Below are 12,728 nucleotides of genomic sequence, written 5' to 3'. Positions count from 1 at the left end.
AGTCTCTCCCAGATCCCCAGTGAGTCTCTTCCTGATCCCCAGTGAGTCTCTCCCTATTCCCCAGTGAGTCTCTCCCTGATCCCCAGAGAGTCTCTCCCAGATTCCCAGTCAGTCTCTCCCTGATCCCCAGTGAGTCTCTCCCTGATCCCCAGTGAGTCTCTCCCTGATCCCCAGTGAGTCTCTCCCTGATCCCCAGTGAGTCTCTCCCTATTCCCCAGTGAGTCTCTCCCTGATCCCCAGTGAGTCTCTCCCGGTTCCCCAGTGAGTCTCTCCCTTATCCCCAGTGAGTCTCTCTCTGATCCCCAGTGAGTCTCTCCCTGATCCCCAGTGAGTCTCTCCCTGATCCCCAGTGAGTCTCTCCCAGATCCCCAGTGAGTCTCTCCCTATTCCCCAGTGAGTATCTCCCTGATCCCCAGTGAGTCTCTCCCTGATCCCCAGTGAGTCTCTCCCCAATCCCCAGTGAGTCTCTCTCTGCTCCCCAGTGAGTCTCTCCCTGATCCCCAGTGAGTCTCTCCCTGATCCCCAGAGAGTCTCTCCCTGATCCCCAGTGAGTCTCTCCCTGATCCCCAGTGAGTCTCTCCCTGATCCCCAGTGAGTCTCTCCCTGATCTCCAGTGAGTCTTTCCCTGATCTCCAGTGAGTCTTTCCCAGATCCCCAGTGAGTCTCTCCCAGATCCCCAGTGAGTATCTCCCAGATCCCCAGTGAGTCTCTCCCAGATCCCCAGTGAGTCTCTCACCTGATCCCCAGTGAGTCTCTGCCAGATCCCCCGTGAGTCTCTCTCTGATCCCCAGTGAGTCTCTCCCTATTCCCCAGTGAGTCTCTCCCTGATCCCCAGTGAGTCTCTCTCCGATCCCCAGTGAGTCTCTCCCTGATCCCCAGTGAGTCTCTCCCAGATCCCCAGTGAGTCTCTCCCTGTTCCCCAGTGAGTCTCTCCCTGATCCCCAGTGAGTCTCTCCCTGATCCCCAGTGAGTCTCTCCCCTGATCCCCAGTGAGTCTCTCCCAGATCCCCAGTGAGTCTCTCTCTGATCCCCAGTGAGTCTCTCCCTATTCCCCAGTGAGTCTCTCCCTGATCCCCAGTGAGTCTCTCCCTGAACCCCAGTGAGTCTCTCCCAGATCCCCAGTGAGTCTCTCCCTATTCCCCAGTGAGTCTCTCCCTGATCCCCAGTGAGTCTCTCCCTGATCCCCAGTGAGTCTCTCCCCAATCCCCAGTGAGTCTCTCTCTGCTCACCAGTGAGTCTCTCCCTGATCCCCAGTGAGTCTCTCCCTGCTCCCCAGAGAGTCTCTCCCTGATCCCCAGTGAGTCTCTCCCTGATCCCCAGTGAGTCTCTCCCTGATCCCCAGTGAGTCTCTCCCCCTGATCCCCAGTGAGTCTCTCCCTATTCCCCAGTGAGTCTCTCCCTATTCCCCAGTGAGTCTCTCCCTGATCCCCAGTGACTCTCTCCCTATTCCCCAGTGAGTCTCTCCCTGATCCCCAGTGAGTCTCTCCCCGATCCCCAGTGAGTCTCTCCCCAATCCCCAGTGAGTCTCTCCCTGATCTCCAGTGAGTCTCTCCCCCTGATCCCCAGTGAGTCTCCCTGATCCCCAGTGAATCTCTCCCTGATCCCCAGTGAGTCTCTCCCAGATCCCCAGTGAGTCTCTCCCTGATCCCCAGCGAGTCTCTGCCAGATCCCCAGTGAGTCTCTCCCTGATCCCCAGTGAGTCTCTCCCTGATCCCCAGTGAGTCTCTCCCTGATCCCCAGTGAGTCTCTCCCTGATCCCCAGTGAGTCTCTCCCAGATCCCCAGTGAGTCTCTCCCTGTTCCCCAGTGAGTCTCTCCCTGTTCCCCAGTGAGTCTCTCCCTGATCCCCAGTGAGTCTCTCCCTATTCCCCAGTGAGTCTCTCCCTGATCCCCAGTGAGTCTCTATCTGATCTCCAGTGAGTCTCTCCCCCTGATCCCCAGTGAGTCTCTCCCTATTCCCCAGTGAGTCTCTCCCAGATCCCCAGTGAGTATCTCTCTGATCCCCAGTGAGTCTCTTCCTGATCCCCAGTGAGTCTCTCCCTGATCCCCAGTGAGTTTCTCCCTATGTCCCAGTGAGTCTCTCCCTGATCCCCAGTGAGTCTCTCCCTATTCCCCAGTGAGTCTATCCCTGATCCCCAGTGAGTCGCTCCCTGATCCTCAGTGAGTCTCTCCCCGATCCCCAGTGAGTCTCTCTCTGATCCCCAGTGAATCTCTCCCTGATCCCCAGTGAGTCTCTCCCTGATCCCCAGTGAGTCTCTCCCTGATCCCCAGTGAGTATCTCCCTGATCCCCAGTGAGTCTCTCCCTGATCCCCAGTGAGTCTCTCCCTGATCCCCAGTGAGTCTCTCCCTGATCCCCAGTGAGTCTCTCCCTGATCCCCAGTGAGTCTCTCCCTGATCCCCAGTGAGTCTCTCCCTGATCCCCAGTGAGTCTCTCCCTGATCCCCAGTGAGTCTCTCCCTATTCCCCAGTGAGTCTCTCCCTGATCCCCAGTGAGTCGCTCCCTGATCCCCAGTGAGTCTCTCCCTGATCCCCAGTGAGTCTCTCCCAGATCCCCAGTGAGTCTCTCCCTGATCCCCAGTGAGTCTCTCCCTGATCCCCAGTGAATCTTTCCTAGATCCCAGTGAGTCTCTCTCTGATCCCCAGTGAGTCTCTCCCTGATCCCCAGTGAGTCTCTATCTGATCCCCAGTGAGTCCCTCCCTGATCCCCAGTGAGTCTCTCCCTGATCCCCAGTGAGTCTCTCCCTGATCCCCAGTGAGTCTCTCCCAGATCCCCAGTGAGTCTCTCCCTGATCCCCAGTGAGTCTCTCCCCAATCCCCAGTGAGTCTCTCTCTGATCCCCAGTGAGTCTCTCCCTGATCCCCAGTGAGTCTCTTCCTGATCCCCAGTGAGTCTCTCCCAGATCCCCAGTGAGTCTTTCCCAGATCCGCAGTGAGTCTCTCCCTGATCCCCAGTGACTCTCTCCCTGATCCCCAGTGAGTCTCTCCCTGATCCCCAGTGAGTCTCTCCCTGATCCCCAGTGAGTCTTTCCCTGATCCCCATTGACTCTCTCCCTGATCCCCAGTGAGTCTCAATCGGCTGGTTGGCAATCTGTGGGTTGATCATGAACCCTGTTCTTGCTGACAACAGTCAGTGATTGGTTTCTGTGGGTTGCTTCTGGGAGAGCTGAGAAGAAGCTCTTCTTCACAGAAGAAGCACGGTAGCATGGTGGTTAGCATAAATGCTTCACAGCTCCAGGGTCCCAGGTTCGATTCCCGGCTGGGTCACTGTCTGTGCGGAGTCTGCACGTCCTCCCCCTGTGTGCGTGGGTTTCCTCTGGGTGCTCCGGTTTCCTCCCACAGTCCAAACATGTGCGGGTTAGGTGGATTGGCCATGCTAAATTGCCCGTAGTGTCCTAAAAAGTAAGGTTAAGGGGTTGTTAGGTTACTGGTATAGGGTGGATACGTGGGTTTGAGTAGGGTGATCATGGCTCGGCACAACAACAAGGGCCGAAGGGCCTGTTCTGTGCTGTACTGTTCTATGTTCTATGTTCTAAGTGATTGGACAATGAACGAAGAAGGTGCTATCTCTCTCTCTCTCTCTCTGCTGAAGTAAGCTTTGTTGATCTGAAACTAACGAGTGTCTGGCACATCTTCACCAAATGATTGAAATTATCTTGAATCTCCAAAACGACAGGCCTGCCAGCAAAAACACTCTCAAGCTTAGAAGGAAGAAACATTGAAGTGAAAGGTTAAAATCCTGAAAGACTTTGACTGAGAGATCTTTTATCCTTTTTACTTTATCATCAGTTTTCTTCCCTTTCCACCACCGTTTCCCTCAATGATGTCTGCGTGTGTGTCAGTGTGTGTGCTGTGTATGTGTATGTGTGTGTGTGTCAGTGTATGTGCTGTGTATGTGTGTGTGTGTGTGTGTGCTGTGTGTGTGTGTGTCAGTGTGTGTGTCAGTGTGTGTGCTGTGTATGTGTATGTGTGTGTGTGCTGTGTATGTGTGTGTGTGTGTCAGTGTGTGTGTGTCAGGGTGTGTGCTGTGTATGTGTGTGTCAGTGTGTGTGTGTCAGTGTGTGTGCTGTGTATGTGTGTGTGTATGTGTGTGTGTGCGTCAGTGTGTGTGTGCGTCAGTGTGTGTGCTGTGTATGTGTGTGTATGTCAGTGTGTGTGCTGTGTATGTGTATGTGTGTGTGTGTGTCAGTTTGTGTGTGTCAGTGTGTGTGCTGTGTATGTGTGTGTGTCAGTGTGTGTGTGTATGTGTGTGTGTCAGTGTGTGTGTGTCAGTGTGTGTGTGTGTCAGTGTTTGTGCTGTGTATGTGTGTGTGTCAGTATGTGTGTGTATGTGTGTGTGTCAGTGTGTGTGCTGTGTATGTGTGTGTGTGTGTGTGTAGAGTGGGGCAAGTTGGAAAGTGGGGATTGGGTATGGGGTTTTAGGTAGTCAGTTACATTTTTGTCAGTTTAATTATATTACTGTTAAATGATAAAAGGTTATTTGTGTTAAAGTTACAAAGCTGGTGACTGCAGTTTATTGGGCTCAGCCAAGGTCCCCAGGTATTTTAAAATAACTTCTAATTTCATTTGTGTTGCGACTCCGGGTCAAGTGGGGCTGGAATTGCCAGCGCGCCAGCACTGGGGTTGTGACATCAATGAGTATCGCCCCCTGATCCTCAATGCGTCTCTCTTCTGTTCCCCAGTGAGCCTCTCCCAGATATCCAGTGAGTCGCTCCAAGATTACCAGGGAGTCTCTCCCTGCTCCCCAGTGAATCTCTGTCCCTAATCCCCGTGAGTCTCCTCTGATCCATTGTGAGTCCCTCCCCAATTCCCCAGTGAGTATCTTCCCCAGTCTATGTCAACTATGTGCAAACAGCAAATAGATGCCACTTTTGGCCATTTGGAGAAAGCCAGTGAGTGGTGTAGCGAGTAGGGCAGCAAGCGGGGCACTAGCCAGGCAGCAAGCAGGGTGGTAGCTGGGCGTGAGTGGGACAGTGAGCAGGGCAGGAGGGAGGCAGTACGTAGGGCTGGAGGGAGGCAGCAAACAAGGCAGGAGGAACTCAGTGTACAGGGTGGGAGTGACATTGGGAGTGAGATCGTGAGTTGGGCGGGAACGACGCAACAAGAGGGGATGATCTGGGTATCTTGCGAGCCAACTCCTGAGGTTACAGACAAACCTCCCCACAGCACTGTTTTATTGCTCTGCCAACAACGATGATGCACAATGCGTGAAAGTAATGTAAATACAGAATTTGCGACACAAATCAGAAACAGGTCCTAAAGAATAAATGACTTTAAAATGAAACAACTTTAAATAAATGACTTTAAAATGAAGCAGGATAACTTAAAGCGATATTCTAGTTTTCTCACATCAAGACTAAAGTAACATTTTAAATTTTAAACTAATGAAAGAATCTTCCTCGGTATCTTTAGTTCAATTAAAATTGTTACATCAATTGGGTTAATTAATCTGGCAGCACCGTCCCTAACTATACACACATGCCACTTTCACACATACATGTGCACACCCACATATTACTACTTCAACAATTGAGTCAGAGAGAGGACAACGCTTCCCTGGGTTGGGGAGTCTAGAACTGGGCGCACACTTTCAAAATAAGGGGGATGCCACTTAGAACACAGATTCAGAGAAATGTCTTTCCAGAGCGAATCTTTGTGAATATTTGGAATTTCGTATCCCAGAGGGCTTTGGAAGGTCAGTCATTGCGTATGTTTCAAGCAGAGATTGACAGATTTTTGATTAACAATAACACATGAGGATAGTGGGTGTAAACAGCATTGAGGTGATGATTGTATTAAACAGCGGAGAAGGTGTGATGGGCTGAATGGCCTACGCCTGTTCCTGTGTTTCTAAAAATTCAGAAAATATTTATTTTGGCTGTTGCTACATCAGTGGTCTGACATATTTGAAAGTGGGATATCATGGGGACCATGTAGTGCAATGGGTTGAACACTAGTTATTCACCAATAACCTCTAGCATCAGGGTTCAAAAACAACCCAGACTGATTAAAGTGTCCTCAATGTATTTGGTAATTGTTCCCATGTGAAACAAGGGTTATCTCAACGCAATCCCTGGATGACAGGGCCACACTGTGGAAAGCTGCCCCTAACCTGACACTAACTTTGTATTCTCCTTCAATATAGGATCATTTCAGCAGAAACTGGAAAAGGCTGCACATTGGTGCAGCAAACGTTATTTTTCTGAGGTTAGTGTCAGAAACATTTGGCCGGGATCATCCATTTGGGAGAACGTGGGCGTGTTTCTCCATCCTGCCGGCTGTTCAATGGGGTTTCCCATTGTGCAGCAGCCCCACGCCACCAGGAAACCCCTGGGCTGCCGGCAAAACGGAGAATCCCGATGGAGGAGAATTCAGCCAGAGGAAAATTGCTACTGATTTGCGTTCCCATGACAAAGCAACTCAATGTCCCTCGCCATGCAAATATTTACACAGTGAGAAATACAAGGGACTCCTGATATTGGGCCGCCACTTTGAGCTGGCGGTCCGGGAGCGAAGTCCCGCGGTTGGCCACCCCCTCTGCACTGTAAATCAGGCCCCCACCCCCACCCCGCAGGCACATGCCCCAATGCCCAGATCTAACCCCCAAATGATCCCTTGCTACTCATGCCCACCCACCCCTTCCATAGTTTCCATGCTAAAGTATGCTCCACACCCACCCTCTGTTTTTCTCATGCCCATGCCAGGACATGAGCTCCTCCCACCATCTAAGGCCCCTTTTGCCTCCCACTGCCCAGATATTCCCCTCAAATATTCCCCATGGCCCCTCATTCTCTATGTGCAGGTATTCCCCCAAAACTGCCACAATGGTCTCTCATGCTCTGAATGATAGGCCATAGGGCTTCCATGCTCATTCACCCACTATGCCCTGTATAGAAACAATGGATCCGATAGTGACAGTTTGATGAGTTTAAAAAAACATTTTTTTAAACAATCATTTATTGATAACTTTCCATTTTTATAAACCCTTCTTGCGACAACCCAACAAAAGTTTCACTTTTCCATACTCTAACTACCAATAGCTGAAACTGAAAGCACTTGAAATTTCTTTATCTTGTGTAACTAAACATTGTGTAATTGATAGCATGTATCAGAGAACCATACAATAATGAGATGAACCACAAGTTAATGCATTTCGTGTGGCATTGGCTGAACAAATAATGTTGGCAAGAACACCAGGAATACCTCTTTGAATAATGAATGGAAATGTTAATATTCTGCACTGTATGCATGAAAATGTTAATATTCTGCACTGTATGCATGAAATGTTAATATTCTGCACTGTATGCATGAAATGTTAAAATTCTGCACTGTAAATTCTATGATTCTATTCTATGATCAAGCGAAACCCCTGCAAAAGGTGGTCAGAGCCCCCAACAGTGTAACAGCCCCCGATATTGCACTGGAATGCTAGGCCATATTCAGTCTTCAGGTTGAAGAGTGTGCTTGAACTGACAACCTTGTGTGTTCGAGGTGAAATCATACCAATTATACAATTTAGGATTACCAAATTATAGTGAATGAAGGTAACTGAGGAAACTGAAAGACTTTTCATCTAACATTCAAAAGTAAAGTCCTTTGGGGGCAGAAAAGCAAGTTGTTTTGAATTTGGGGTTTGAGAAAATCCAGTGGTTTTCCAGTCCCTCAAATCATACGCCTCTCTACCCCCACCACAATGACATCTTTGGGCGCACGCAGATCCCAAATGTTTTTGAGGGAGAACAGTGACTGGAGGGATTGTTCCTCGGGGATTGGAGATAGCCCCTCGGGAGGTGGCTGATGATGCCAGTGCAGAGGCCTGCGGAGACTCGCTACAACGAGGCTCATGCATCAACTTGAGTGCTGGTTGAGCAGGTGATTGCACTGCTCCAGATGCAGTTTCAGTGGCTGGAACAGTCCAAGGAAATCCCTGCAATGTCGCCCCCAGGGGGTGTCCCGCATCATCGTGGTCTGAGGCACTCTCCACAACTTGGCACTGCAGGGAGGTGACTAGCTGGACCAGGAGGAGATGGGGGAGCGCCACATCACCTCGGACGAGGAGGTGGTTGAGGAGGGTGGTCTGTGGAGGAGGAGGAGGAAAGACCTTGGGCCATGGGGAGGGCCCGCGTGGGCCAAAGAGCTAGGGACATCCTGATATCCTCTCGGTTTAGGGAAGGCCAGGACTAGGGAGTGAGGACCTCTTCCAGGGTAGGTTCTCATGATGATGCCCAAATGCTAAAGGCTAGACTCTGCAGGAGAATGATGATGACTTGCATTGAGCACAGAGCAAGGCTCCTCTCATCCTCAGCGATATATCTGACTCCTGCCTGACGGAGAGCTCAATGCATCGTGCCAAGGAATGGGTTTTTCATGAGCGTTTAAGATCTCATCTGCTACAGCCCCCTATGAGGTCAGGGGTTCTGGTGTGTTGCTCCAATCAACCCCCGAGGTGCTTCCAGTTTCTTACTCTTCCTCGCCCTCTTGCTACATCCAGGTGTACCCCCAGGATCTACAGCTGAGGTTGAGGCAGCCCGTTGCTGTCCATGCCCTGTTGGGGTGAAGCACTGGAGCTCTTGCATCACTCAGGGTGGCTATCCCCTTTCACACCTGTTGCGCTTGAGTTTGCCCTGCGGAGAGACCGAGGGGGAGATTGTAGATGGGAGTCCTGCCAGTTCAGATGATTGAGGAGCAGTAAGTGTAGAACTGGAGTGGGAATCGGGAATGTGAGGAGCAGAGTAGAAATTGGGGGGGGGGGGGGGGGGGGGTACCATGGGGATTGGTGGGGCAGGCGGGGGGGGGGTGGGGAGAGGCCCTGTGACATGTGGGAAACCTGTAAGGTGGCTGGGTGCAAGGTTACCTTGGAGGCGTGAGGCATGATGACGGATGCAGAGAGAGACTGGAGGTGACAGGCATACCTGGCTGTGCGAAGGTCATTGATTATTTTGCATCTTTTTCTGCAGGGAGGAGGCACTGACTAAAGCTGTCATGGCCTCCCAGGCGGGGCTGGTCATCTGTGGGAGGCCGTGTATATGAGGTCCTGCCTCTGCTGGATTCCATCCAGGAGTCTAGTGAGGGCTCCCTCGGAGAATCATGGAGCAGGCAGCTAGGCCCTTGCTTAGATCTGGAACACGTGCTGGGGCACGCTAGCAGTTGGGAGGGGGGGGGGGGGGGGGGGGGTCTTTAAATGGAGCTCATCTGCTGATTGCAGTGATATAGTTTCCCCAAGACGAGTGTATCAGCTGGAGGCTGCCAAGAGCACGGCATGATTCATGTGAAGATAAAGCTTTTGTTTAAGAGGCTCAATATTCCATAATACCTGGCACCAGCAGGATTTGCACCGCACTTTGCTGTTGTTTGGTAAGGTGCTGTCCAGGCACCACAGTAGCACAGTGGTTAGCACTGCTGCCTCACAGTGCTCGGGACCAGGGTTCGATTCCCTTGTGTGACTGTCTATGGAGTTAGCACGTTCTCTCTGTGTCTGTGTGGGGTTTCCTCTGGATGCTCCGGTTTCCTCCCACAGGGTTACGACAGGGGAGTGGGCCTCGGTAGGCTGCTCTTTCAGAAGGTCGGTGCAGACCCCGATGGGTCGCATGGCCTCCATCTGCACTGTATGAATTGTATGGAACTCTGTTTCTCTTTCCACCTTTCTTGCCAGTCCTGCATTTTCTGTTTCTATTTCAAAACAGATAGGGCGCGATTCTCCGCCCACCACGACGGGTCGGAGAATAGCGAGCGGGCCTTCCCGACATTTTTCCCGACCTCCCGCTATTCTCCCCCCCCCCACGCCCGCCCCCCAACATGAATCGCTGCTCGCCGTTTTTTTACGGCGAGCAGCGATTCTCCCCTAGCCGATGGGTCGATTTCCTAGGCCTTTACGGCTGTTTTCACGAACGGCAACACACCTGCTCTCACCGTTCGTGAAAACGGCCGCAAAGTGCCATTCTGGGGAACCATGGCACCGATTGGCACGGCCGTACCACGGCCGTATCAAGGGTGCCATGGGCCCGCGATTGGTGGGCACCGATCGTGGGCAGCTGGTCCAAACCCCGCGCACTCTTTGTTCCTCCGCCGCCCCGCTGGATCAGTCCGCGGGGCAGCTGAAGGGCATACCGGCCCGCGCATGCGTGGGTTTCACGCATATGCGCGATGACGTCATCCGCGCGTGTGCAGTTGACGTCATCGTGCCGTCAGCCGCCGTTAACTTTGGCGCGCGGGCTTAGCGAATTTCGCTAAGCCCGCGATGCCGAAGTTCACGGGGCCCCGCTGCTAGCCCCGACCGGGGAGCAGAATCGGGTCCCGGGAGGGGGCGTGGAGGCTGCCGTGAAACACGGCCGGTTTCACAGCAGCCTTCACGACTCTCCGCATTTGCGGAGAATCGCGCCCCCTCTGTTTGATGTGATTCTGCAATTGGGCAACATTTGCTGAATTACCTTAAGTTTGTTAATAGCTACACTAACAACCAATTGAAGATAATGGGTTTCTGGGATTTTAACCAATGCTGTGGAGATCACGGGATGGATTCTCCGTCGACGGGATCCTCCGTTTTGCCGGCACCCCACTCACACCCACGGATTACCCAACGATGTGAGGCTGCCCACAATGAGAAACCTAATTTGCCGGCTGCCAGTGGGGGTGCAGCGGAGAAGAAAGTGGGTGCGGCTGGACGGAGAATCCCACCCCACATTTTTTTCAATCCATCTGCTTATAAGTAAGCCTACTAGTTTATGATGATTGATTAAGTCAAATTTTGTTTTATTGCAAATTTGGGTGATTTTTTTTGTATTGTGTGATTTTATCCATTTTTCTATGAACACAGCGCTCAACACTAATTACAACATCTGTGGTTTGAATATGCAAAGGAGAAAGTGCCGAGTACTAACTAAATGGTCTTGTATGTTAAAAAGGCTTAAATTGCCTAATACATACTCAAGGAGTCCCCACAGTGCAGAAGAAGGCCATTTGGCCCTTCAAGTCTGCCGACCCTCTGAAAGAGCACTCGACCCAGGTCCACTCCCCCGTCCACCCTACCCTCCCCACACATCCCTGGACAGTAAGCGACAATTTTGAACGGCCAATCCACCTAACCTACACATCTTTAGACTGTAGGAGGAAACCTCCTCCTCCACGACCACCCTCCTCGACCACCTCCTCCCGGAGGAATCCCACACAGACAATGGGGAGAACATGCAAACTCCACACAGACAGACACCCAAGGCCAGAATCGAACCAGAGTCCCTGGCGCTGTGAGGGAGCTGTTACGGCCCCCGACAGAGACAGAGCTTGCATAGAGCATTTGCTTTCCCTTCAACAAATATGTTAAGTTTATTGACAACTCAAGAATACAAAAGAATCAGCAACATGCTAAATGCAGTCATGAAATTCAGTAATATGCTAAAAGCATTTACAAGACACCAAAAAACCACAAGCTCTCAAGCCAGCACATACCCACCATCATCTCCCAGCCCCAACGGTAGCCCCACATTGGCAGAAAGGAGCACAACGAGGAGCACAGACCACGGGACAGGGACAAACCATTGCAGGGCATGGCGGAAGAGAGAGAGAACTCCCTTTACAAAAGATATACAGAGCAACCACAAGAAACCCAACAAACAATTAAGTACAAGACATAGCCGCCAGCACTCAAGCTGGCACACCTACCACCCTCCACCCTCGCCCGGCTCCAGCAACAGTCATTGGAGATGCGGCCGCAAGCATCATAGTCCACCAAAAAAGGACAGGCAGCGCATTGTTGAGGAGGACTAGTACCACTAAGGACTCACTCAACCCCCAATGCACAGATGCAGGAGGGCCACAACTGGTCAGCACCAAGCCGTGAGGCACAAATAAATAAATTCAAAATAAATAAATTCAAAAACAGCTTCTTCCAGGCTGTGAACAGACTCCTAAATGACCCTCTTCTGGACTGACCTCATTAACACTACAGCCCTGTATGCTCACCCGATGCTGGTGTTATGTAGTTACATTGTGTCCCTTGTGTTGCCCTATTATGTATTTTCTTTTATTTCCTTTCTTTTCATGTACTTAATGATTTGTTGAGCTGCTTGCAGAAAAATACTTTTCACTGTACCTTGGTACACATGACAATAAACAAAATCCAATCCAATGCATCCACGTCGCCGTGGGAACGGTGGAGTTTTATGCGCACAAAACGGCCACCAATTTCCCGGGTATCTGGGGGCTATCAGGACGGCGGCGTAGAACACCCGCCTCTAGCTGGGTCTGGCTGCGCATGCGCATTGCGGTGGCCTGCAGCGGCCTTATCTCCAAATATTACATTGTTGTAGTGAGTTTATTTTGGTGGAGGCCTAAAATGGCCACCAGGACTAATATGGGGAAGAAGGTAAAATAAACCAAGTTTTATATATTACATTAAATTGAAAATTTAAAATGAACATTACATTTAGATTTATTTAATCAATATTATTTTGACTATGCATAACAGTTACTTTCTTCTGCTAAAATAAAATACATGTTCTGGGACATCTCAATGCACTTACTCTATGTTCTAATTATAAATAAAACTGACCTGATTCAAATCGCAAGTAATCTTTGGTGGTGGTTTCAAAAAGAGGTTATACTTCAACAGGAATTGACATCTCAAAAGGTTGGGGCAAGATACAGGATGCCTAATCTGTTACATACATAAAATTGTGTGGTAGTTATCACACATTAACAGGCCATTTGGCCCAAACCATTGGTGATAGAGTCTATCCT

At 50.8% G+C, this 12,728-nt stretch overlaps 1 long non-coding RNA gene across 1 annotated transcript in view; it reads left to right on the top strand.

Annotated features, from left to right (window-relative positions):
- The window catches only part of LOC119954479, a 47,293-nt gene extending 41,089 nt beyond the window's left edge, over positions 1–6,204 (top strand). Inside the window, exon 3 of the long non-coding RNA XR_005458249.1 lies at positions 6,142–6,204. This is a non-coding gene — a long non-coding RNA (uncharacterized LOC119954479). The remainder of the gene's footprint in view (positions 1–6,141) is intronic.
- The last annotated feature ends 6,524 nt before the right edge of the window (positions 6,205–12,728 follow it).

This window comes from Scyliorhinus canicula, chromosome 2, assembly GCF_902713615.1.
Source record: "Scyliorhinus canicula chromosome 2, sScyCan1.1, whole genome shotgun sequence".
NCBI classification, from domain to species: Eukaryota; Metazoa; Chordata; class Chondrichthyes; order Carcharhiniformes; family Scyliorhinidae; genus Scyliorhinus; species Scyliorhinus canicula.
Note: the sequence above shows the minus strand (reverse complement) of the source record. Positions and strands in the feature narration are given on the sequence as shown.